The sequence below is a fragment of the Camelus ferus genome, chromosome 18 (assembly GCF_009834535.1).
Source record: "Camelus ferus isolate YT-003-E chromosome 18, BCGSAC_Cfer_1.0, whole genome shotgun sequence".
In the NCBI taxonomy this organism is placed as follows: domain Eukaryota; kingdom Metazoa; phylum Chordata; class Mammalia; order Artiodactyla; family Camelidae; genus Camelus; species Camelus ferus.
The window spans coordinates 36,838,562-36,866,419 of record NC_045713.1 but is presented as its reverse complement, the minus strand read 5'-3'; the positions used below and the strand labels follow the sequence as shown (position 1 = coordinate 36,866,419).

The following is a 27,858-nucleotide window of genomic DNA, read 5'->3' as shown; positions in this document are numbered from 1 at the left end:
CCACAAGCCCCAAAAATGTCTGCGAGCCTGTGTCATCTCCCCGAGTCTCTGTCATGTCCCCAAGCCTGCATCATGCCATTAAGCTGACATATCCCCAAGACCACATTATCTCCCCAAGCCCTCATCAAGTTTCCAGGCCCACATTTCCCCAAGCTGACCTCACCAACCTAAGCCACCTTCATCTCCCCAAGCCTGCATCATCTCCCCATGTCTCCAACACATTTCTCCCCAGCCCGCATCATCTCCCTAAGCCCAATCATCTCCCCAAGTCCACATCATCTCCCCAAGCCCGCATCATTTCCCCGAGACCAATAATCTCCCCAAGCCCGCATCATCTCCCTAAGACCAATCATATCCCCAAGCCCACATCATCTCCTGAAGCGCAATCATCTCCCAAGCCCGCATAATATTCCAAGCCTGCATCATCTCCCCAAGCCCAATCATCTCCCCAAACCCGCATCATTTCCCAAGCCTGCATCATCCAGCCAAGCCTTTGTCATGTCGCCAAGCCGGCTTAATATCTGCAAGTCCGCATCATTTACACAGACCCACATCATCTCCCCAAGCCAACATGATATACCCGAGCTCACATCGTCTCACCGACCCCACATAGTCTCCCCAAGCCTGCATCATCTCCCTAAGCCCAATCATCTCCCCAAGCCAAAATCTCCCAAAAGGCACATTGTCACCCCAAGCCCGCATAATTTCCCAAGCCCCCATCATCTATGTATATTCTATAATGTAGTTCTCTGTGATAATTTTAAAAATTGAACTTTGTGTCTAAAAAAATTGGAGTCTTATAACTACTTGGAGCTTGAATTCCACTTCATTTCTTGCCTAAAACTTTGAAGCGACATGTTCTAGAAGTTATTAATGAACCCATCCCATTTATAAAATAAGGGAAATCATGTATTTCTTCATTGAAAGTGAGAATATGGCAAGTGCATATGTGGTCATTTCAGGTTAGATCTATGTTTTCATCATTTTGCCAGGACATGGACGTCTAAGCATTCTCCTAGTCACACTATAGAAAATGAAATCTTCTTTTTTCTTTTATGACATGGCTTTTAAATGTTATCTGGTTCAACTTCACCATCAGATTTAATCAAAAACTTAGAAAAAATAAATATTTCTAGTGTGTGTAAATTAAAGTTTAAGGGTCAAAAATTAAAACTACGTACATGAAGAAAAGCATGGAAGTTCACCAAATTTCTGGGTCTATAGGCTCTCTTTCACTCTGGTGTGAAAATCGAAGCTATTAGCAATGACGGTGTACCAGGCCATCCATTAAACTATATGCTTCTCACCTAGCAGCATGTTGTGCAAATACCATTGCAGCAAATCACAGGAATGATGTGTTCTTCTGTGGGCCAGTCACACGGGGAATCTATTATTTCATACTTTATCGAGCAGAACAGAGAATGATTATAAAAAGTAGTGCTTCTATTTTGGAAACTTCTTTAACTTGAAATTTGAAATTTTCTTTGGGTATTGTTTCAGCTTCTTTTTAAAGTTTAAAATGTGTAACACTTAAAAATTGAAATCAAAAAGCACTAAGAATTGGGTGATTGTAGGCAAGCATTAAACTTACAAAAGAAACTATTTACCCCAAGTTTACTTCTAGGTAGCTATTTCTGTTTAACTCTAATAATCAAATAACATATGTTCAAGAGTCTACTCTATGTTTCTGAAAAAGAGGAATTTTTGAACCACATACAAGAAAAGAGCAACAAATGTAGTAAGAAAAAGTCATTTAAATTCATGGTGGCCACTTGTTAATTATGAAAAAGGTAAAACATTTTAGGATATTACTGTGTGAGTTCAAAAATGAAAGAAGTTCCACAACAACCACAATTTGAAGATCACATCTCAACTAAATATTTCATGGAACATTTGCAGACACTGTAATGATTAAATATAAACACTGCAGTCCTAAAACTGTAATAAGTGTCACCAGTTTAAAGAATTGTATGTCATTAAACCACATTTTGAGATTCGTTATTCCTTCACCTGTAAGGAAATTGTGCTCACGTTTCAGACACCGTTCACTTTGTTCCTACGCCTTACACTTAGTTTTTCTCTCTTTATACACAGAAAGTATAAGGGGAAAAAGACTTTCCTCTACCCTCTTGGGTTCTAAGGGGAGGACAAATAATTTTCTTTCTACCCTTCTGAGTTTTGGGCTGAGACCACTGTAATAAAGACAGGTTTCCAAGAGAAAAACAAGCAGAAGTTTATTGACATGTACACCTCATGTATATATGGGAGATACCCAAGGGAAAATGAGTAATTCAAAGAGACAGTTTAGAATTCCAGCTTATATAGCATCTTCAACAAAGAATAAATTTGTGGAGAAATGACAGGACAGCAGAAAGAAGGTTCAGGCCTCCAGGGGTTGAAATAAAGGCTGTTTAGTAAAGTTTGTTATGCAGATTGCTCTGGTCCCAAAACTCAGAAGGGTAGAAAGAAAATTATTTGTCCTTCCCTGTAGAGCCCAGAGGGATAGAGGAAGTCTTTTTCCCCTTATGGGAAAATGGGGTGTCTACTGGTGTGATTAACTTCTGTCCTTTTTGGTAGAAATGGGAGAAGGAACGGCTGTGAAAATGTATGTCCTGCTTTTTTAAGCAAACAGGGGAAGGTGAGATCTTTTCTTGTATCCTCAGCTCAAAAGAATTCTTATGCCCAAATCATACATCTGGGGGTGGCACACTCTGCTACACTTCAGTTCAAAAGCTGACTCTATGAAATAAGCAACAAAGCAAATTAACAGGAGACTAGATTCACAAATTTATTGTTTTAAATACTCATACATACACATACACATACACAAGGAGTTTCACAGGAAAAAAAGAAAAGTACTCCCCCAAAAGGGGCGAGATTTGAGAGCTTATATACCACCTTAATAGGGGAAGGGAATAGGGGGATGTGGGAAATCTATGGGAGAATAAAAAGGTTTTTTTGAAAGACAAACGGACCCTTTCTAAAGCCTTTTTATTTGTTTATTTTGCTTTATTTAACCTTGCTGCAGAAGCTTTATTGTTTCCACTTGGGCCGTGGCTTGGGCGGGGCTCCAGGATGGTTAAAGCTGCCTGGTGGCTGCAGGCAGAAAGGCTCAAGCAAGAAGCCCTGACACCAGGGGAACGCAGAGGCGCCCCTCAAAGGCCCCGGAGCTCCTGAGGCTCCAGTGCAGCTCCAGGATGAGCCTTTGGAAGAGATACTCGCCCTGCCCACCCTGGGGTCAGCTGACTGAGAAATTACTCAGATGGTTGCCCACCTTGAGGATGCCCTCCACCGACTCGCCTAGGCGGCCGCGGGGAGGGGGCGGGGCCGGGCACCCGCCCCGGGAAGCCGCGGGAGGGGGCGGGGCCGGGCACCCGCCCCGGGAAGCCGCGGGAGGGGGCGGGGCCGGGCGGCTCACGCATGGCTGTTGGGGAGGAGGAGGGGGCGGGGCCGGGGCCGGGCGGCTCCCTTAGAGCCGCCGGGAGGGGGCGGGCCCGGGCGGCTCCGAAAGGGCGGTGGGGGCTTCCGCGGCGTCCAGGGTTGTCGTCCGTTTGTCGTGGGACGGCTTCCGTACCGTACTTTCTGGAACAAGGCAGGCCGCCTCGCTGCGCTGGCGTTTTCACCCTGAGACTCAGCCAGCTCCCCGGGGTCGGGTCACGGTGGAGACAGAGCCGGGCGAGGTGAGTGCGGGGGACCCACGGGCGCCCGTGACCAGCCGGGTGGGCGGCCTCCGCGCGCGGGCGGCCTCCGCGCGCGAGGTCCTCCCGCCGAGGCCGGGAGCTCAGGGCCGCTTGGCACGAAAGAGCTGGCTGTCTGGTGCCGGAGACAGAGAAGGGCTCAGAAGGCTGTCCTCGAGGTGGTGACTGGAAAGGAGGTAGGAGGCTGGAAAGAGGGGCGTCCCCGGTGAGACACGCCCCAACACAGCGGGACCCTCAGGCACTCTCAGGTGCTCATTCCCTGAGATAAATTTATCAAATTGAGGGTGAAGACATAGCACAACGTTACAATATATTTACCATTATTTCCTCACTGAAACGTAGCACGTTCTTTATAAGCGCTACTGATGATGGAACACGTCTCTTTTCATTAAATATATGTATATATAATTTCAACAAATAATTACAAAACCCGAAAATGTTGCTAGCTGCCACACAAGACAGCAAAAGGATGGCACAGTCCATAAAAACTAACTACGAAAAAAATTTAAAATACAACTGGAAATTTTAAATTTATATTCAGCATCTCAGTATTTGAGGACATTTATGAGAGTAGAAGACAGTGATTGGTTATTGGAACTATAATTTGTAGCCTTGATAGAACTGACAGAGTATTTAAAAATATCAACTCTTTGGGGAATCTTTTAGTTTGTATTATTTTTGAAGCTCTTTCTCCAAGCACTGATACCGAAGGATAAAGAAACAGTTCAAATGACAGCCAGCTCGCAAGGCTTTGTAAAACTCGTGAAAAATATATTTGAAAAGAAAGAAAAACTCAAGTTATCCCAGGAAGTAAATGCTAGTGGGTTCTGTTAATTATTTTTGTTTCCTCATCTGAGAAGTTTGGGAAGGGAGCATGAATTGAAATGGGTTGCTAGTTTTGGTTATAATTCAAGGGGCTTTATAATAAAAATTAAATGGGGTTAGAATTTTTAAGTATAACCGGAAAGGCTCTAAAGCAAATGTTTGTGTTACTAAAATAGAAACTTAAAAATGATTACTTGTAACTACTTTTGATATTCAGAATTCAAATGATTTTTTCCTTTGTATCCTCCCATCTTTCTAACATGAAATGAATAAAGTATTTTGAGATTTTATGCATGTATGATAAATATATTCATATACAACTTTGGTATTTGATAAGTAAAATTTTTAGAATGTCACCATATGTATCACATAGAAACATACAAATTTTTGATTAAATGTATTTTCTTCTAGAAGTTAATGAAAGCTTTAAGATTCTCATTCCCAGGGCTGTAATAAAGCAGGAAATTTAGTCCCACAGTATTAAAAAAGGACATCAACTTGATTAATTCATTTTATAAAATGAAAGTATATGAGATTACATATCTTTTGAGTTGAATTTTTATTTCAGCTCCTATTCTGTATTTTTATTTATTAAATAGCCTTAACTCTCAGGCTCTTTGGTTTGTAATCTTGTTTAATGATCTTACAACTGTGTCTTTATTAGTTACTGTTTGAAAGTCTAAAAGGAGTGAAAAAGGAACCAATTATTCTATTTTCAATTCTAACCTATTATGTGTGTGTGTGTGTGTGTGTGTGTGTGTGTTGTGTGTGTGTGTGTATAGCAAATGCCTAGTAGATTAGAATTTAAACTCATCCTAACTATTGATGAAAGTTGTGTTCCATTCCTTGTAATGTTGGCTTTGTTTGGTGTGAAAAGTACTAAGACAGCACATTCTCAAGCTGTAACATACCAGCAAGAGAGAACAACCTTTGAAATAGTTTTCAGAAGCCAGAAAGAACACCTACATAACCTTGCACCGTGTACCTGGCTTGCATATCAAGCACTGAGTGAAGATTTGATTCCTGCTGTTTCAGTTGTCCTACAGTAACAGCCCCTGCCTGTAGTAATAGCCCTTGCCACTGTTAATATAAAAAAGACTTCCAAAATGCATCTCTCTGAGCTATATAGTCTCGCAGCAGAAATAACAGATTAGATGTTCTTTCTCATGGTGGTTTTCTAAGACCAGATTATATACCTTTGTGTTTTAAATTAATGAGTTTCAGAGTACTTTGTATTTTGGGAAGTGACAATATTTTACAAGTGCCCACTATGTGGAACAAGGTGATCAAAATGAATTAAGGTGGTTGGGTGTTAGAAAAATCATGGTAGTATTTTCTCACTTTTTTCTAGTTTTATCCAGATATAATTGGTATATAACACTGTATAAATTTAAGGTGCACAGCAGAATGATTTGATATATGTATATATTGCTGGATGATTACCACAGTTCGTTTTGTACCATCCATCACCTCACATAGTTACAGATTTTTTTCTTGTGATGAGAACTTTAAGATATGCTCTCCTAGCAAATTTCAAATATACAACACAGTATTAACAGCATCCTCCAAACATTTCAACTTGTTTTAATGTGAAATATAACTCATGTGTAACCATGAGATATGTAGATAAATATGGATACAGACGTAGTTCTAGATAGAAATACAGATATAGAATCAAGGTTTCTTTTAGAATTCAGAAGCCTCTCCATATATTCTAAGAATAGCAAACGTCAGAGTAGCCCGCAGAACGAAGACAGATGTTCTCGACAAATCTGTAGAAAGTTGCTGCAATTTATAAGAATATGTAGGCAGTCCTCACAAACTTCCTTGTTTGGGCCACAAAAGTGAGCAGTTTCCTAGGTAGCCAGCTCTGCAATTCATATCTGTAACTGCCTCAGTAACCCCTTCTTCCCTCCTGAGAGACACGTTTTGTGATGCCACTTCTCACTGACAAAATTTAGAAGAGAATAAAGTGATGGTGAACTGCCCAGAGACTATCCAGGACAGACACACATACACAGAGTACTGCAAAATAGAAACTGCTGAGCAGTAAATTAAAAAGCAGTCAGCAGTGTATCACTCAGATAAAAAATAAGTAGCAGTTGCATTTCCAGCATCCATGAAGATCCTCTCATGATCCCTCGTAACTATTCTCTTTCCACCCAAGAGGTAATCATAAGGAGGAGTTATATAGTAATCATGTGCTTTTCTCAAGTCTGAAGTATGTTTATTAAATGAGTCAAGCAACTAGATTTAAATTTAGAGGGGATAATCTCAGTGTAATTTTTACCAAATGATTTTAACCTCCAAGGAAACCAGTTTCTTCATCTATACGACAAAGAACTTGGTACTGATTTCTTAGAGGAGATCTGAGAATTTAAATGAGAGAATAAGTATCAAAACAAACAGACAAACAAAAACCCCGCTATCATTTTTCCTGCTAAATAATATGTGCCTAACAAGTATATATTTTCAGGAAATACATATTTTTTTTGTCTGTGAGTCATTGTAGAGATTATCAACTCCCTGTATCAGCAGTGCACAGGAAGACATTTCTAGTTCTGGTAGGCTATGTCAAAATGTACCCATCTGATTCAGTTTTACCTTTTGTCATATTTTATAAAACATTCTGTTTCTACAGGCTTACATAAAACCAGATTATATTTTACTTAAGGAATATAAATTCATATATTACCCAATACTCGATTAATAGAAGAGAAAATGTTTCTACAGCCAATAAAACAATTTGTATTTAAATGATTTAAAAATTCAATTTACAGTATAATTCTAAGCTCCCAATATTAAAATATTTACCTATTAGCATTATCGTTAAATGACCTCTGGTTGGTTTCTTTGGATGATGTGTTTAGAGCTTATATTATAGGTTCTGATTAAGCAAACAATCGTTAAGAATACTTACTTATTTTGTTTAATAACCTACCTTGGGTAGTAGCTTGAATAGAGATTAAGAACATAACTTCTAGATCCAGACTTCCTGGTTTGAATATTGGCCTGGGCAATGACTAGTTTGATGTCCCTGAGTAGTTACTTAAAATTCACGTTTCTTGATTTTATGTCATAAATTTTTTTGAAGATTAAATGAGTTAAAATATCCAAAAGTGGAACATAAGACTTTTTGTGAAAACTTCAGCTCCTGTCACGTAATTTTTTTCCGATCATTCCTACTCCTCATTTAAGAAAAATTTTATATCTTAAAATGAGCTATTACTTACAAAATATATAAACCACATGGCAAAGCTCTTTGTCAAAAGCTACCCAAGTGCATATTATGGAGTTTTCCTTGAAACTTTGATAAAGGAATTTTTTTTTAGTATATTCATATCAATTTTCTTTCTTCTTATTGAAGTATAGTCAGTTTATGATGTATCAATTTCTGGTGTACTGCATAGCAATTCAGTCATACATGAACATACACATATTCATTTTTATATTCTTTTTCATTATAAGCTACTAGTAAGCAATTTTTGATTCAATGAAGACAAGTTAAAAGCTTTGGAATTTTGTCAATTAAAACTCCTCTCTGGCCACCAGTTGTATCTTTTAATGGATTCAGATCAAATGGTGCAAGGCTGTCGACTTCTATCTTGGATAGAAAAGCTGGAAAAAAAGTGTCACGTGAATTTTAACAATAAGAACAAGTCACATAATATGCTACATCATGATTACAGGGAGCAAAAGTCATAGAACAACCAATTAGATTAGAACTGAAGGAAAGAAAACAGTTTCAAAGGAGGTACGGGATGTGAGCATTAGCCAGTCTGTGGCAATAAGAAAAAGATGAGGTCTCCAGACAAGTAGATGGAAAGAATTCAGCCATTGTTTTGAATGAATTACTAAAGGCCGCGTGTGAAATAGCATGAGGATACAGAATCCCAAAATGTTGAGGGCAGAGCGGGAGTTTGCCCACACTCAGGCTCATTTCTGTAGAACATGCTAGATCTTCACAAAGACCGGGACAAGGCGGCATGTGAGACAATGCTTTCCTTGGTGATGCGAGGCTGAATGAGTGGCAGGACCACTGTTACTCTATCTGGTACCTCCTCCACTAAAGAACAAAATGCTAAAGTATTAGTAAAGGGGAAGGCAGCAGATGTTTTTTCCCAAGAGCACAGGTAAAGACCAATTGCATCTTGAAGAAAGAAAAGAAAAAAAAAGGAAAAGAAAAGGAAAGAAAAATACCCTCTCCTCTTGGAGAAAGAGCAGGAAACCCTCCTATGCCCAGACCACTGGGGGTCTCCTGCTGTTCTAATGTGTTTATGTGGGACCAATCCAAAAATACCCATCACCTTGTGTGCACTGTTTGTGCGCAAAAGGGATCCAGAAATACTCAGCCTCTGACAAATTTCCTTTTCCAGCGTTAGGCCATTGAGGAATTGTAGAGAGAGGTTATGCCTTTTTTTCCTTCTACTGATCTCTTTATCCCATGAGGTATCCAGCAGTTGAAGAGCCTAGATGTCAGTCAGCAATATGCATTATGATCATTCCCACTGAGGTTAAAGAGACAACTAGAAATAAGATCAAATGTAAATAAGGCAAAACATTAGAATGATACCTGAGTGCTATCTGCAAGTATTCAGACATTTCCGTGCTTCTCCTATACATTCACCATGCTACTTTCCTTAAAAAGTATCATGGTCTTAAAACTAAAAAAAAAAATCTGAGTTCGATTTTAGGAACATTATTACCATTATGGCCACTAGCCATATAAATGTATTAACTTTATAGCAAACTCACTAGGATATAGTGTTCAAAAATGTCAAATAACTTGAAAGACTTTGAATATAATTCTGAAGAGATTTCATGGAAAATAATCGAATAATTATTTAAAATTAAGTTTTGTGAAGTTTTAGGGGAATAAAAAGATGCCAAAATTGATTCACAGTAAACTAATAATACTAAACTTCTTTCTTTCACTATTCACCACTCCCTTGATATGTTCTCTTCTTTGCCTACAAATATTAGATCCCATGTGGGTGCACTCCCTTACTACCATCATTAATACTTCTGACTTAACACTTTAATTAATTAATTAATTAATAGTTGCTCACTAATCATATCAACTTGACAAAGTCCTAACTTTAGTTAAGCTCAGCAATCTGCTTTCAAGAAGCTATATTACCCAAAAACATCTCAAAACTACGTTACGTGGTCTCTTTAAAACTCGTGACCGTCAGCCTTATATTGGCACTCAGCACTAATAAATTACCACTAGATTTCTATAGTGAATTCATTTTCACATTTGCCATACCCAGAATCACTTCTCAATATGATCTCACTTCTGTTTTCTGATGGTAATGTCATCTTTGTTGATAGACAGATCCGGATCATGTGGAAGATTAGTTCCTTCCCCTCTTGGGAGTTCAATGCAGAGCTCTGTGCTGGGCAGCAGAGGGCCTTGGCTGATGTCACCCCCCCACCCCCCCACCCCCCGCGAGGACCCGGCTCTCACCGCGGCCCTCACTGCGCAGAACTCGGGCCCGAGTGTGCACACTGTCTGGTGTTCTTTAGGCTACCCCGAGATATTTTTTGTTTGTTTGTTACTTAGGGAAAATAGAAGTTCTGTGGCCCAGCTTAGGCTGACCTGTAAGTGTGTAACACAGTGCAGGGCAGAGCGCCCTGTGGCCGGGCCCACCTGCAGCCCACCCGTGATCCTCGCTGCTGGGCCCTTGGCCTGTCTGGGTGTGGGGCCGCTCTGCGCCACCTGGGCTGTGGGATGACCAAAGGTGTGGGGTTGGGTGCACGCTAACATGTTTCTGCTATAAGGTTTCCTTCCAAAAACCTTAGGTAGCATCTGCTCTTTAAGGCAGTGTGTTCGAGATGCTCTTGGTTGACAACTTATTTTTTTTCTTTTTTTTAATTGAGAAAATAGAAACAGTCTGTTGGGAACTCACTTACCTTTCTTCAGTTAAACCTGCCAAGAGAAGCAGTTTAGCCGAGGGCTTAGCGGCATGCTTTCTGGAGCCCACCTGATGGGCTTTGAATCCCGCCGCCCAGCCATCAGCTGTGCAGCCTTAAGCAAAATGCTTTTCTTTTGTGTGTCTCAGTTTCCTTATCCATGTACAGTACAGAGATAACACTTTGCAGGGTTGTAATGAGGATTCAGTTAACAGACGTATACTGCTTAAAACAGTCTTACATATAATAAACCAGTATTAGTTTTTGTTAAATAAATAATGCCTATCTACAACTAAAGTGGAAGCCTGTGTGTTTCTAACCATTACAGTGAGGAATGGATGGGCTCGCCCTCTCAAAGGCCACCTCCACGGTTGGTTCTGGATCAGAGCCTACTGAGAACTTCATTCTTGCATGCCATGAATTTTTCTAACTCTGGGTCTTTCTGACTGGCATAAAATTGTTCTTATTGTCTCCCAAATTAATTACCTCTTATCCTCTCCGCCTACCTTAATTGTCCTCTTTGACAATAAGATCATAAAAATAGATTACTTGTGGCAAATTGCATTTTGCAAAATTGTCCTTAGCAATATTTCTGGATTCTCTCCAGACTGTTACTGGTCTCATCAAGGGGTAGATTCCTCCCCACCTTTCCTTGGACTCAGTGGGGTTTCGTTTCTGCATCTATACATAGAATGTTGGAGGGGATATTGCGTGACTTCTGAGCATAGAGGATAAAAGATGATATGCTTTCACCTGATGCTCTCTCTTGGGATATTTACCCTGTGGTCCAGCCATCCTGTAGTGAAGAAGCCCAGGCAATACGGCATTGCCAAGTTTAGGAGATCTTGTTCAACAGCCCCAACTAGCGTTAGCCTCCAGAGAGCTTCATCCTCCAAACATGTGAACAGGGAAAGCTTCAGATAATTCCTTCCCTCAGCCTTTGAATCTTCTAGTTTGAGGTCCCACGTATTACGGAGCAGAGACAAACTATCTCTGTCATGAGCTGTTCAAAATCCTGACCCACAAAATCCATGTGCATAATAAATCATTGCTTTATGGCGCTGACTTGTGAGGCAATCTGTTACACAGCCACAATAACTGGAGCATTTGATTATAATAATTAGAGTGACTCTACATCAGGGCGTGGAAATTTCCATTAGGAAATGTCAAGTTGATGGAGATACGGAAATTGTAAAAGACAAGTTAAAATAAATGAAGAAATCACCCAGAGGTTCTGAAATCCCTCTGATAGAATTTCTAGGAAAAGATTATGAAAAAAGCAATTAGAAATAAATAAAAGAAGGATTCCCTAAAGGTGAAGAAAGACTCTTCGTTTTATGCGGGATGTACAGGTTTGGCCATTATTATATCTTAAATTATTCAACCTACATGATTAGAAAATCTATTAATGGTAATTTTATTCTTTCTACTTTTAGGTTTTAAAAAGTTATTTTAAACTTTCTCATACTCAGGCTGTGTTTAGCGTGTAATATAAATTAAAATAAAAATTCAAAACAAGTGTAGTAAAGTTTCAAAGAGTCTGTAGTAGAGCACTGTATCAAGTTTATTTTACTTGAAACACTGTCATTTTAGAATGTCTATCTGATTGCTGTGATTCTAAAAAAATGTAAGCATCCTTCTTTGTATGATTCTTGACATTTGATATATTGATTATTGACTTTGACAAGAAAATTAGTTTTAGCTTTCAAAAAGGACATTGTTTATTCATAATTCATAAACACTAATTTAAGTTTTTAAAAATTCTCTGTCTTAAAGCCAATGATGATGGATTTATATAATTTTCTATTTTCTTTGAATAATCTCTTTATAGCAATTTTTCCCTTAATATTTTGGATGGAATACTAGAAACTACATACTTGTTTTGCTAGTGACAGATATGTAATTAGTCATTACTTTTACCTACATAATTTGGTGTATCTCCAAAATTCTCAATTAAATAATTTTATAATTAAGTGTAAATGGAAACATCCTCGTATCATGATATATGGACCATTTCAAGATTTTGGTATCACTCTAATACTTACCATTATTAATAACAGCACTACCTGTACATTGGTGATTTTTAGTAGCCCTGCTTGTAGAAAACTACTTCTGTTTTCCAGTTTGCCTTTTGTTTGTAACTGCGTAACAACAACTCTTTGATCTGCTCAGGACCTTGGGTGTGCTGACCTTAGTCACATTTCCTCTCCCCCTCCCCACCCTTCATGCCCTCTCTTCTCTCTCACACAATTGTTTTTCATGTCCCAAGGCTAGGGTCACTTTCATGCATACTTTCCTCTCTCTGGCTTCTTTGTTCTTCTGTTACAGACGCAAGGTCAATACCTCATGCTGGTTAAACTTGAAATGGATGCCAAGTTCATGTCTACACATGAAGGGTGAGCAGGTCAATACGACTGGGAAAAAACAAACACCCCAACATGGTGACTCATCTCATTTTAGATTTTAACCACATCCTTCTCGTGGTCCTCAGAAACCTCAAGTGGCCATGTTCCATTTCTCGAGACAGCTCATCATCAAATATTATCAGATAACTTCACATGTTTTCATCTTTTCTCAAATTCCAGTGTCCTCTCTCTCATTTTTATTTCAGCTATGATCTTGCTCCTTATTGCAATAAAAAACAAAAGCAGAGAAGGCTGTCATCGTCACACTACCAGAAATAACAACTGCTTGTATCTCTTTTCATAGTCTCTGTCTTCCCTCATATTAGAATAAATTGTTCCTTTTCCTTTCAGAATCAAGCCTTCAGTTGGGTTTGTAATCTCTTCTTCCCTGTGCCTGAGATACTGTTCTATAATTATTTCTTCTCTCTTTTGTTGGCCTTCTCTACTTGATCGTACTCATATAAACAAACAAAAAAAATACAAAATATTCCTTCTTTAATAAAACACCTTTTTTCACCTTTTAACAAACCCCAGCTATTGGAATGGTCCTCAGCTCCTTTTTAGATCATAACCATCAAATACTTGGCTACGTTTATAGCCTCCACCTCTTTACCTCTGATTCTACCTTGAACACACCACCACGTCCACAAAATGACCCTTGTGAAGATTACCACTAATGACTACGCTTCCTAAATGGTGAGTTCTCAGAACTCAAAACAAGATGAGCAGAAGCTCTTCAAGAATTATTATACCTTCCTTCTAGACACACTTCTTTCAATTAATTGCCAGGATGCTACCCTCTCCAAATGTTCTTTTTAATTTGTATGATATCTACGTGTGTAAATAAAAGATATCTTCTTAAAACTTAAAAGAACTACTTACTAGATTATAAATTTAACTAAACTTCTGCACAACACTATGCAAGAATACAAAATTTAACTCTGCTCATGTATGAATATTTACAGTTTGGTAATTGATAAATTTTCCAAGATTTATTTTAACTTTTGCAGTAAATGATAATAACACATCAAATAGTTCATTTTGTTATCAACGTCATTCTTTCTTACTTATTTTTGAAAGAAAATTGCATGTTTAATAGAGAAAGTGTCATAAGAGAATTGTTTAAATCTCCAAATAAGATCTCTAGTCAAAAGTCCCTACTGAATTCAAAAGACTTAAAATTTATTTTGCTCTAATCTTTAACATGAATGAGATTTTTTTCCCTCTATAATGCAAACAAATTTGGGGAAGCAGGGATAAGAATCACATCTTTAGACTGCTCTCTACCTTTCCTTTTATTTTCTGCAAGGATTCAGGTAGCAATAATGTAATTTAAGGATATCAAAAATCAATTGTTTTAAGTGGTCTATTCAGTTGATTCTGCCAAATATTCTGGCAGATTCACTCTACTTCCTTTGTGCACAACTTTTCTTTCTCTTTTATGTGGTACTCAAAAGGCAGATGTAATTCTGTATCTATGTTTATTTTTTTCCTAGAATTGATACCACTTTGTGGATATACATCCTTCTCTCGTGTTGGATCAGGTGCATTAAAAGAATAAGAAGAACTATGAATGGGTGCTAAAAATGTGACTATGAGATTAAACAAATAAAGAGGCATTCCCCATTAAGCATACTTTCTCCTCACTTAAAAAAACAAAAACTTTTAAAAAATAACATTTTTTATTTTAAAATTTCATTTTTCTGTTTTTTTTTCACATTGAACTGTATATATATTCCATCCAGAAACCTCTAGAAAATAATAGATGCATACAAGTGGTTGACAGCAAAAGATCAATAAAACATTGAACAAAACTGTTTTTCATAAGATTTTATTTTGTTCTTTGACCAACAGAGGAATTGAGAGTGGAGGAAAGAAGCAGATGAGCTATTTGAATTAGAGAGTACTTAAATTAAAAACTAGAAGTTGAGTCCGTTAAAAAAAAAGTTGACTCTGTAGATCATATGGCTATTTGGAAAAGTAGGATCCACACAGGGAAGAGCAAGTGCAAAGGACCTGAGGTAGAATCATGCCTCCTGTGTTAGAGAAGGGGCAAGGAAGCCAAGAGGGACGCAGCCTGCTGACCTGGAGCTGTGCAGGGTGTGATCCGTGAGGCAGAGAGGGGAGGGCAGATCATTGTCCGGGCTGTGACTTTTCTCATGCTGAACGTTACTCATTGTGTCTCCTCATGGTCATAGGACATTAGAAAACGTGAATTCCCCTTGAACACAAAATACAATGAAGCTTTTCTAGACCATAATTCCTGATCACAATCCTAAAAGTTCAGAGTTAGAAACTATATTAAAAACACTTAATCGTCCATAAATAAAGAACTATTTCCTAACTACGGATCAAAGAGGAAATTAACTATTGAATTTAAATATCTAGATAATAATAAAAAAGAATAGTAAAAATAACATGCATGGGTCACAACTAAACTATATTAAGAAAACAAATGTGTAAATAATTCACTATTTACAACCAGTATGCTTTATGTTTTACTGACTTACTATTTTAAAATAAAAATCTGAAAATGAGTGGGTTAATGATCCAATTTACGAAAAATATGAAATAAAAAATAGAAGTTAATTTTAAAAATCTAAAATAGTGAACTAAAAAATAATAATCAGCAAAAAGAGCAAAGGTTTTTAAAAATTTTGTTTCTTTATAACACTGAAACATACAAAAACCTGGAAAATTTAAATAAAAAGAAAATAAAAACATGATATTCATTATTGTAAAGATTTCCCCACATTTAAAATTATGCAAGTACAATTTAGAAACGTATGTAGAACCAAAAATCGTGTAAGTTTTAAACTATAGATTTTTACGAACCGGAGGCGGTGGCGGCGGGACCCCCAGGCCTGCTCCGGGGACATGAAAGTCGGCAGCGCGTTCCTGGGCGGCGGCGGCGGCGGCAGCGGCCGGAGATGGAGCCCAGCTTCCCGCCGGGGATGCTCAAGTTCAACCACCGGCTGGCCCCGGTGGCCAGCTTCGCCCCGCCCGCGGGCACGGCCGCCGAGACTCCCCCCACCCTGGCGCCCACCTCAGACGGGACTTTCAAGAAGGAGCCGGCGGCGCCCCGCGCGGCCTTCCCGGCGCAGAGGACCCCCGGGGGCTTCCTGCAGTCGCCGGTCAGCATCAAGCAGGACAAGCCGGCCGAGCCCGAGGAGCCGCCGGGCGCCCCCCTGCACCAGGGCTCCGGGGGCCTGTTCGCCGGGGCGGACGAGCGGGCGGCGGGGACCGGGGAGGCCACGGCGTCATCCAGGACCTGAGCGTCCTGCACCCGCCGGACCCGCACTCCCGCAACGTGCTGCTGGGCGGCGGCCGGACCGAGGACCCCCGTGGCCCCGAGGAGCCAAAGCCAGACGCGAGCGTCAAGAATGTGAAGAGGCCAAAGCCAGAAGAATCTCAGGGAATCAAAGCCAAGAGGAAGCTGAGCGCATCTTCCAAACCGCCGCTGGTGGGAGACGGGGAAGGCGCCCTGCTCTCCCCTCGTCAGAAACCGCACATCTGCCATCACTGTAGCGCCGCTTTCCGGAGCTGCTACCACCTGCGGAGGCACGTCCTCATCCACACCGGGGAGCGGCCCTTCCAGCGCAGCCAGTGCAGCACGCAGCACGGGCTTCATCCACAAGTACCTGCTGCAGAGACACGAGAAGATCCAGTCCCGAGAAGACGTTCGGGCGCGCCGAGTGCAGCATGAAGTTCATCCAGAAGTACCACATGGAGAGACCCAAGAGGACGCACTGTGGAGAAAAGCCACACACGTGTGACACTTGCCAGCATTATCTCTCAAGTACCGATCGCGTCTTGAAGACAGGCGCACCATAGAGAAGCCATAGAGGAAGGGCCCGCGGCGCAGAACCCGGGGCATCCGGCCACAACAGCGTGGGGAATCTGGCTGTGTTGTCGCAGGGAAATCCCAGCTCTTCGAGGAGAAAGGCGAAGTCAAAAAGCATCGCAGTTGAAAACGAGGAACACAAGACTGGTAAAACGAGCGACTGGCAGGCTTCGAGCAGTATGACCCTGCAAAGTTACTTGGTAGAGATGCCAGCCGTGTCTTCCAGTGGAGGCATGATCGGCCCTCGTATAGATGAGCTACAGAAAAGGGTGCCCAAATTGATCTTTAAGAAAGGAAGTAGAAAGAGAACGGAGAAGAACTACCTGAACTTCGTGTCACCAGTACCAGACATGGTGGGACAGAAGTCCTTGTCTGGGAAACCAGGTGGCTCGCTTGGCCTAGAGTCAGACAACAGCGTGGAGACCGTTAGTCTCCAGAGCGCAAGTGGCAAACACGGTCAAATGAGCAGTAATTGGGAAGATGTCATGCAGTTCTCGAAGAAAAGAAGATCCTTACCAACTGCCAGCAGCAACAGTGCCTTTTCCGTGAGCGTGAGACACACGGTCTCCCAGCAGTCTTGTCATTCAGTCTGCGGGCGTTGGAGTTTTAGACAGCGAGGCCCCCTTGCCCCTTACTGACTCCTCGGGCCTGCATGTGGAAATTAAGTCTTGTCACGACAAGTCTGGAATTCCTGATGAGGTTTTACAGAGTATTTTGGATCAGTACTCCAAGTCCGAGAGCCAGAAGGGGGATCCCTTCAGCATAACGGATTTCCACACCTCGGGAGGACATTCAGAGTTGGTGCAAGAAGAAGACTTGAGCCCAGGCACCCAGATCAGTGATAAGGCCAGCATGGTGCAAGAATACTCCAAACACCTCCAGCAGGCTTTTGAAAAATTCACGAATGCAGGTTTTGCTCTTGGACACGGTTTCCAGTTTGTCAGCCTGTCGTCACCTCTCCACAAGCACACTTTATTTCCAGAAAAAGATATACACAACATCTCCTTTGGAGTGTGGTTTCGGCCAGTCTGTTACCTCAGTGTTGCCATCTTCGTTGCCAAAGCCTCCTTTGGGATGTTCTTTGGATCGCAGCCAGGTCTTTATTTATCTGCTTTGGATGCCACACATCCGCAGGTGACCCCTTCCCAGGAGCTGGATGATCTGATAGATTTCTCAGAAGAATTTAGAGACTTCTTCAGCCGTCCAGTCCTCATCTCAGAAACTGACTAGCCAGAAGGAACAGCAGAAAAAGCTTTCAGATCCCATCTCAGGAGTTAGCCGGCCAGGTAGCTCCTCAGAAAGATGTAGAGACTAGAACATCGTACCAGATTAAGAACTTGGACAAGCATTTGGTTCTCAGTTCAAGTTGGGCGTCAGGGCGCCAATGACCCCATTCACTAAGTCAAATGGAGAAGTGGACCACAGAGCAAGGACTTCAGTGTCAGATTTCTCAGGGTATGCAAATATGATGTCAGATGCTAGTGAGGCATGTAGTCGGAGGGTAAAGACGCCCCCTAGCCAGAGTTACAAGTAAGGCCCAGGAGTCACCAGGCTGGGGGGCTTCTAATGTTATTTCATTTTATTTTGAGAACGCTGCCATTGGAATGTTTCTACGTGAGCCTATTAAGAATAATGTAATGCCCTTTCAGTGCAACTTTTCATCTTTAGTTTATTTTGTTGGCGTGATTTTAGCTCTGTTTGTATTATGAGTTTTAAACAAAATCAATAGATAAAATCATTGAAAATGACAATGTTTAGCAATCAAATTTACATGTATACGCTGTCAGGGAATAGCCCAAAAGTTTTAAATGCAAAAAAAAAAAAAAAGTACAAAAAAACAAACCCAAAGCAAACAAACAAAACTTTGTTGTTAGGATTAAGGGTATTGTAATTGCTTTACTCTCAGGCAAGTGTCATAATGCATGGGAATTCTGTACGTTATCACTGTAATGGAATATCCAATTTACGGGGAGTATGATACACATTTCATTATTTAAGTCAGGGATCGAAAACATTTCAAATTACTGTCTCCATCTGGGCCGATCCAAAATTCTGAATTGTTGGCTGCCTATAGTTTGTTGCAGCTTTTCAATGTACTCTGAGCTTCCAAACCACATTCATTCCAGCCTGGAAGAACAAATATTCCTGCGTCTTTGATCAAAGCCTGAAATGATAGCTTTAATAAAAGAAGGAGGGAAAAAAAGCACCCTCTCTTCACCCCAACTGTGACAAGGCCTGTCAGGAGTTGACGGGCAGTGTTGACACCCAGGTGGTTGGTTGGTTCCAGTATTAGAACCCAAGTTGGAATTACATCATTCTTTGAAAATTTGGGTATGTGTTATTTATTATACATGGCCTAAAAACACTGTTCCCTGTCTCTGTTATTACATGTCACCCACACTTCTGGGGTTTTTATCGTGGTTATTTTTGTTCTTAACATGTCCTTTCACTCAGAGTTCTGGGCCTGCTTATTCTTTCTTCTCCCTGTCTTGACAGTTTCAACTTCAGAAGGAGTCCCATTCCAATAGGTAACTGGCTATGCATTTCAATATGCCTTCTGGCATCCAAATACTAAAACAGTAGGGTTAGCATCCTCCCTCCCCCTTTTTAAGAACAGAATCCTTACAGATGTCCATGTATAATAAAGCCGCCCTACTCAGAGCTATAGATAGTGAGTAAGAAGGTTGTAATTCCAGCTGGTGACAAAGCCAATGAGAGGGGTGAGAGCGTCTCATTTGGTGGTAACATCGGAATTTTTCTGTGAAGTTGCAGCTTGTTTAACGTACATTTTGAAAGGGTGTGTCAGTCAGTATTGCACGGGGTCGTGTAAAGTCATCAAACCTTGCTATGAACACTAATTGCCATTTGAAGCTACTGGTGGACAGTGGCTCTGCTCTAAACCACTTTTTAGCAATTGTATTTTTTTCCTGATTATATTTCTTAATGTACTTTATGCTGGTGAGTTTTTTATGTAGTTTTGGTGATGTTTCAGTCTTAGGTACTCTTCTGATGTCAGAGAAGTACCACTGGTTGTTTGCAGTCTTATTGTGTAATCGGCCTACCGCAGGCTTCCATGTATAACAAAATAATTAATACTATGCAAGTGTGAAACACTTGTTATGAAGGTAGTGTTTTAACAAAATACTAGTTAATTTCCTCCCCCACTTTCCTCCCTTAAGTCTGCTTTACCAGCTAAAGGGTCACTTACTTGTCATTGCAAGGTTCTTAGAAAATGTGTTTAATCTTCTTAAATACACGCAATACTAAAAAGTCTGTATTTTGGTAAGCGCAGTAAGTTCTGTTAGGGACAGAGCATGAGGTGTAATCAGAGGATGGAGAGGCCCTTTACCGCTGTTACCTCTGAGCTGTGTGGTCTTCCTCCGGTGTTTTGCTTTATGCAGGTTTGGAATTTCTTTAACTTTTATTGTGTGTACTGAATACTGCATATGTACTATTCTGATTGTTTGCTCTAGTTTACTACCAATAAAAGACCTCTTAAATGCACGCACACACACACACACACACACACAGAAGAGGTAGTAAACTATAAATCTAATTAAATAGCTCCAGAAAATGATAATATCTTCAATGAAGGAATATAAAGGAAAACCTAGACATTGGTTAAAAAATCAATTAACTTATTAAAATATAAATCGATTACAGAGACATGATTTCAATGCAATTTTTTGATAAAAGCATTTCAAATTTCACTTAGAAAAATGATTGTCTATGGTAACTAAGAATTCATGGTTGGATTCTGAGAATTATACAGAGTGAACTGCACCAAATCATTCCTATGTGCAGGGACAGCCATTCAGAGCCAGACTAGTCTTAGTTTTCTTGACAAATCACATAGCCATATCCTGCTGCAACACAGCATAGGGGTAGTGGCTTCCAAACACAAATGTGGGTGCTAATTGCAAGAGGAAGAAAATAAAATTGGTGGTTGATAAACGTTCTCCAATGCCCAGTTCACTATGTAAAATAAAACATTTCTATGGATTAAAAATTCTCATGCAATATGTAAAACAATAAGCAATGAATGTAGGAGAGTGTTTGAATAAACTTGTAGTGCTAGAGACTTCCTAGTGTTTCTTTGCAACCATGTCTTTTTTCTAGTTATATGTAAACGATTTTTCTACCTGCTTATTATAAATTTCACATTTAAATGTTTCAGTTATTTCATTATGCTTTTCACAAAAATAATGTAAATGACAATGAGTCTGCTACAGACTAACTTTGTTAATATTATTCATTGTGGGTATTTGATATCTGGTGAGATGTTTTGGTTACTGACAAACAATATTTAATTTCTTCTGAATTTAAAAGAATTAAAAAAAAAAAACCCAAAAAGATGGTCCCTAAAAATGGTCATAAGTATGTTATATTTTATGAATTGTAAGACACTTTTGTTTCCAAAATTTTTAACATTTTTGAAATCAGGATGAATTTTTAATCAATCATGTATCATATTTGAATTAGGAGAATTGTTTTCTTTCACTATAGCACCTGAAATGATGTGTTTTACAAATGATGAATATATATCTTTAATTTCTAGGTAAGAAGATACCACAGTGATATCTGAAATTTGGATATTTTATAAAACATCAAGACCATCAGAAGGTATGTAGAATGATACTAATTTGTAGAAATTAATATTTATATAAAAGACATTAATTTAAGGTAGATATAGAATAAGCTAGTATGGTTATAAATTGCTCTTTAAGCACTACTTTCACTGTATCCTCCCAGTTTTATATGTGGTGTTTTCAATGTCATGCAATTGTGTTTTCTTTATTTCCATTAATTCTTTCTTAACCATAAATTAAGTATGTAATACAATTTCTAAATAAATGGAAGTTTAATATACCTTTTTTGCTATTAACTTCTAATTTGTTTTTGTTGTAAAGAGACTGGGTTATCTGTGATAATTCTCTAAGATTATTTAGATTTACTATAAGGTCAATCACATAATTAGTTTTTGTGCATGTTATTCCATGTACTGTTTAGAGAACAATATTTTCAACTGTTAGATGTAGAATTGTATACTTGTACATTAGCTAAAGTTTATTGATTTTGTTATTAATTTTTCAATGTATTTTTAATTGTTATCTGCTTGACCTATAAATAGCTGAAGAAGTATATTGAAATCTCACACAAGTATGTTAGTCCTTTGAGTATTGTAATGTCCTCTATTTTTGTTTGAACTATTTTGGTTTAATTTTTAGATTCTATACTTTAAAATTATTGGAGCACTTAGACAATTTCAACTTGTTCTCAAAATATTTGTACCATGGTCTCAATGATGCTTTTTTAATCTGAAGTTAATTATTTTGAAAGTAAAACAGCTTTATCTGTATTTCTTCAGCATATATTACAATACTGAGCTAATTGTAAAAACTCAAGATATTTTTGTTGAACGAATTAAGTTTATTCATTGCTTGTATTTAAAAGACTGATTTTTAAGTGATTGTAATCTCTTAATATAAGAGAATCATCTTTCAAGACAACATAAGAATATTGCATAGCATCGAAACACTTGCCCACTGATGAAGAGTCAGGATACCTTATTTCAATCTGATTTTGGACAATGTCAGGCACTATTACTGTCAGACATGGATTTTGACTCCTTGCTTTATTATCAGCTTCTCCCCTAGCCCCTGTAACTAATCTCTTGAATGCTAACTTAGTACCTTTTAAGATACTCTGTTTATGGACCCTGGATTGACATTTTTAAGATTGCCCTCCATGAACTAATTTTGTCCTCTCAGTCCAACTCTACACCCTTGCACTATTTCTTGTCTATTCTACATATACCTGTTTTGCTGGAACTTTAAGCAACATTGACATAGCTCACTATGCCACTTTCATAATCTAGGAACACACCTACTTAGCCCCGGGGACTTATTTAATACACTCTTGAGGTTTTGACATACATTTGAGCTAAAGTCAGATTTTTCAAAATAAGCCCTAATTTTTTAGAAAGAATTACTTCTTCTTCAAGACTGCAGTGTCAGCTCCTGGCCAAGAGTCTCAAGTCTGCTCTACAGATTTTGGACTTGCCAATGACTAACCCTCAACCCCCACAATCATACAAATATATGTATTCAATCAATCTATCTATCTATCTATCTATCTATCTATCTATCTATCTATCTATCTATCTATCTTCCCCTCTGGCTCTGTTTCTCTGGAGAACCCTAACTAATACCCACTTGGAGGGATAAAAAAGAATAAAAAGACTAATAATGTGTTAGCTGGGTCTTATGGCAAAAATAGAGGAAAAAGTGGTATGTTTCCAATTCCTCTTTCTTCCTACTCCTGTCTCTGGCAGGATATAATCATGTTTCAGATATGTATGTATTTCCCTATGTTGGACCACGGCATGGCTATACCCATGTTTAGTTTATTGATAGGTTATTTCAAAGAAAGCCCCTGGGTACAGTTTGGTTTCAAAAGGTGTCATCTAAATAAGTGAAGTATTGTCTGCAGCTACCCCTCCTCAGATTAGGTCTGAGATCTGTGTGTATGCGTACGTGTGTGTGTGCGCGCGCGTGTGTGTGTGTGTTTGTGTGTCTCCTCCCCCCCTGTGCATCAGAATTGGACTATTTCTGACTGAGGCATCTCCAATAAGGCTGTAAATGGCAGACCTGTATCTTACTTTTCAGGGGCTCACTTACTTTCAGGTTGGAGACCAAAACAATTAATTATGTCCCTTAGAAGAATATCTTCCTTTTGAGAAATACTCAACAAACAATAGAACGGTAGGTCAATGACTATACCGTTTCATACTGTAACTGACTAACCAGCCTCTTTTTTTCTTAGGGAGATAATCATACCAATAATCTCAAGAAACTTTTTAAATCACAGGCTAATACTTAGCTTCTTGTACTCGTGCATCTTCCAGTAAACCAAAAATTGTCAACTTCAAGTTATAATTCTGTTTTCTTACTTTAAAGGTTGTAATAATAATACTTCTCAAATTTACTGCTATCCATAGTCATAATATTGTTTTTATAGTGCTTTAAAAGTGTCTTCCTTACGTGAGACATTATGGATTAATCTATATCAATAAAGTGAAATTATATAAACAAGCATAATAATGTAGTTGATTACACAAAATAATATTTAACTGAATAATGTTGATGAAGCATGATACAGTTGAGCTGTATTCAGCAAAGGTTAAAAGCAAATAGTCATAATAACAATAAAAAGACAAATTTTAAGACACTCCAAAAATATTTTATAAATAGGGCTTCTACATTAGTAGTAAGTTAATTATTAAAGCTATGCAAGTGCATTAATTAGGACAGAGAGTGTCAGAACATAAGTTGGTGTCAGAGAGAGTGACTGAAGACGTGTGCGTTGAGTCGCCAAAAGACAACTGGCTAAGACTCAAAGGACTAATTAAAATTTCAGCCCCATATAAAAATGGTACCACAGCAGAACATTAGTCAACCAGAGCAAGACCCTCCACAGACAAACATAAAAGTAAACAAAAAAAATAGAGTGCCCTTGGTCTCGTTGTTCTCATTTAACAAAGAACAAAATGTCCCTTAGAGAAATGTACTGACTAAACATGCCCCAACCCTTGCATAACTCAGTCCTCTTAGTGTTTTAATCTACCAGAACAAGATAAAATAAATACATACATGTGTTTGTGAATGAATATTAATGCTAATGAATATAGTGAAAATTGTAATTCTGTGTGCTTTGCCTAAGCTTTCCTCTCAAAGGTATTGTGCTTGTGGAAATAATTATTCACCAATCTGATTTGAAACGAACATGGCAGATGGTCAACACATGGTTAACATGATAGTGACAGGTTATTTAACTGAGGAAAATGCTGTATTTTCAAATGCTGTGAGACAAATATTTTTGAGAAGAGAATTTGAGAACAAAATGTGTATGTTTAATACACAGAATCATATAAAAACAGGCACAAATGATACCCGCATCTTTGCATTTTACATAGCTTTCATAGTGCACATCATTCAAATGATGAGTACAATTCTTAAAAATAAGCAATCACAAACTTTTTAAGGAAGATTTTGCAAAAGGGCTGAACTATGATATAATTTGGTACTAACAATCCACAAAGGAATTGAACATACTGACACTTAATCAAGTTTAGTAATATTAAAATTAAAAAGGTGACTGGGGGTTTGGAACTAACGAAAAAAGATATGATTAATGCATTTAGAGGTTTTGATTATAATCAATAATCATATGCTTGGTTGATTGAAGGTTATTTTCAATCAAAATGTTATGGGATGCACAAACTTGCGTGCAGATTTCTAATTTCATGTTCTCTGCTGAACAAATATGACTTCTCTAAGAGTACTACATGTTTGTTAAAACAAACTGGGCAAAGACAGAATACAGGTTTGACCTGGTTAAATAGGAGTTATACGTAACGATGATTCAGGTTTAACTTATACTGCAAAAGGAAACACATTGTCATATATCATAGAATCTACAATGTTATCTAGTTTAGGACATATTATTTTAATCATCATTAATAAAGGGAAAAAAGCTTGCAATTAGAATTATAAATTATCACTGATTTTTAATATCCATTATGACTTAATAAAGTTTAAAATGTAAAAAAGTATATATTAGAATTGACAAAATACAGTGTTTGTACCAGAAATAAATTAGTTACAAAGAACATGAGTGTCACTGGGGCACATGAGCCTCAATTATCTAACTGGGATTTTTTCTTTCCTTTTTACTTTCTCCAAGTTAACACAACTGTACTTGTGTTAATGATGCCAAAGTTCCTAAGTGTTATGGGTTGAATTATGTTGCCCCCAAAGATGGTGAAGTTCTAACTTCGCAGTACCTGTAAGTGTAAAATTTTCTTGAAATAGCATCTTTTGTAGATGATCAAGTTAAGACGAGGTGATTAAAGTAGGCGCTAATCCAATATGACCGTGTCCTTATAAAAAGGGGAAATTTGGACACTTGAAATAGATGCACACAGGGAGAACTCCACATAAAGATGAAGGCAAAGATTGTAGTGCTGCATCTACATGTCAAAGAATGAAAAAGACTGTCAGCAAACCACGAACGCTAGAAAGACATGGATAAATTCTCTCACATAGTTCTTAGTAGTAACCAGCACTGCTGAAACTTTGATTTCAGACTTCTATCCTCCAGAACTGTTAGACAATAAATTGTTTAGCCACCCAGTTTGTGGTGCTTTGCTATGACTGTGTTAGAAAATCAATACATTAGGATAACTTTAGCAAAATGTTTGTGGTGCTATTGTTTGAATAACAAAAAATAATTACAATTTATTTCTTATTATTCTTCAGTCAGGCAAGTAACTTAATCAGAACCCCAATATCGCCAGCATTTTTATATATTGCCTACTATTACTCTCCTCCTGCAAAATGATTATATATTTAAAAGTTATGAATAAAGGATCTGAGAAATTAATAAAATATTTACTACTAACTACTACTAAGCAGGCAAATAAAAAATAAAATCTAAAATCCTATGTTTCCTAATTGGCTAATATTTATCAGAGTGAAAGTTTCCAGAAATGCCTTATGCTACATACTGAAACAATTTCACTTATTTTAACATGTATATGTCTCTGTGTATGCACACGTGCCTGCATGTGTGTTTGTGTCTGTAGGCGTTTGTGTGTTGAGGAACGTGGAAAGATCTACATTTTCAGATTTCCTTTTTCCACTGTATCATTTTCTTTTGTGTTGCTTTGGTTTGGGTTTTGTTTTCCTTCATGGAGCCTATTCTCCAGATCTTCATTAATTAGCTTTTTCTTAAATCACATGTTAATTCCATTAGAGTTAGATGATTTGTGCATCTTAAAAGAACAGCTGTGCCTTACACATAGTTTTTCTCTCTTTATACACAGAAAGTATAAGGGGAAAAAGACATTTCCTCTACCCTCTTGGGTTCTACAGGGGAGGACAAATAATTTTCTTTCTACCCTTCTGAGTTTTGGGCTGAGACCACTGTAATAAAGACAGGTTTCCAAGAGAAAGACAAGCAGAAGTTTATTAACATGTACACCTCATGTAGATGGGAGATACCCAGGGAAATGAGTAATTCAAAGAGAGTAAATTTGTGGAGAAATGACAGGACAGCAGAAAGAAGGTTCAGGGCCTCCAGGGGTTGAAATAAAGGCTGTTAAGAAGTAAAGTTTGTTATGCAGATTGCTCTGGTCCCAAAACTCAGAAGGGTAGAAAGAAAATTATTTGTCCTTCCCTGTAGAGCCCAGAGGGATAGAAGAAGTCTTTTTCCCCTTATGGGAAAATGGGGTGTCTAATGGTGTGATTAACTTCTGTCCTTTTTGGTAGAAATGGGAGAAGGAATGGCTGTGAAAATGTATGTCCTGCTTTCAAGCAAATAGGGGAAGGTGGGAGCTTTTCTTGTATCCTCAGCTCAAAAGAATTCTTATGCCCAAATCATACATCTGGGGGTGGCACACTCTCTGCTACACTTCAGTTCAAAAGCTGACTCTATGAAATAAGCAACAAAGCAAATTAACAGGAGACTAGATTCACAAATTTATTGTTTTAAATACTCATACATACACATACACATACACAAGGAGTTTCACAGGAAAAAAAGAAAAGTACTCCCCCAAAAGGGGCGAGATTTGAGAGCTTATATACCACCTTAATAGGGGAAGGGAATAGGGGGATGTGGGAAATCTATGGGAGAATAAAAAGGTTTTTTTGAAAGACAAACGGACCCTTTCTAAAGCCTTTTTATTTGTTTATTTTGCTTTATTTAACTTTGCTGCAGAAGCTTTATTGTTTCCACTTGGGCCGTGGCTTGGGCGGGGCTCCAGGATGGTTAAAGCTGCCTGGTGGCTGCAGGCAGAAAGGCTCAAGCAAGAAGCCCTGACACCAGGGGAACGCAGAGGCGCCCCTCAAAGGCCCCGGAGCTCCTGAGGCTCCAGTGCAGCTCCAGGATGAGCCTTTGGAAGAGATACTCGCCCTGCCCACCCTGGGGTCAGCTGACTGAGAAATTACTCAGATGGTTGCCCACCTTGAGGATGCCCTCCACCGACTCGCCTAGGCGGCCGCGGGAGGGGGCGGGGCCGGGCACCCGCCCCGGGAAGCCGCGGGAGGGGGCGGGGCCGGGCACCCGCCCCGGGAAGCCGCGGGAGGGGGCGGGGCCGGGCACCCGC

At 38.9% G+C, this 27,858-nt stretch overlaps 1 long non-coding RNA gene and 1 pseudogene across 4 annotated transcripts in view; both read left to right on the top strand.

The window, feature by feature from the left end:
* Positions 1-3,480: 3,480 nt before the first annotated feature.
* The window catches only part of LOC116657623, a 36,406-nt gene continuing 12,028 nt past the window's right edge, over positions 3,481-27,858 (top strand). Inside the window, exons 1-3 of one of the 4 annotated variants that reach the window (XR_004312811.1) lie at positions 3,481-3,680; positions 21,247-21,311; positions 27,471-27,493. This is a non-coding gene — a long non-coding RNA (uncharacterized LOC116657623). Of the gene's footprint in view, positions 3,681-21,246; positions 21,316-23,286; positions 23,297-23,356; positions 23,920-27,470; positions 27,494-27,858 lie in introns of those variants that run through there. The other 3 variants (XR_004312810.1, XR_004312808.1, XR_004312809.1) reach the window with 3 other exon arrangements.
* LOC116657618 lies at positions 15,685-21,222 on the top strand (annotated as a pseudogene).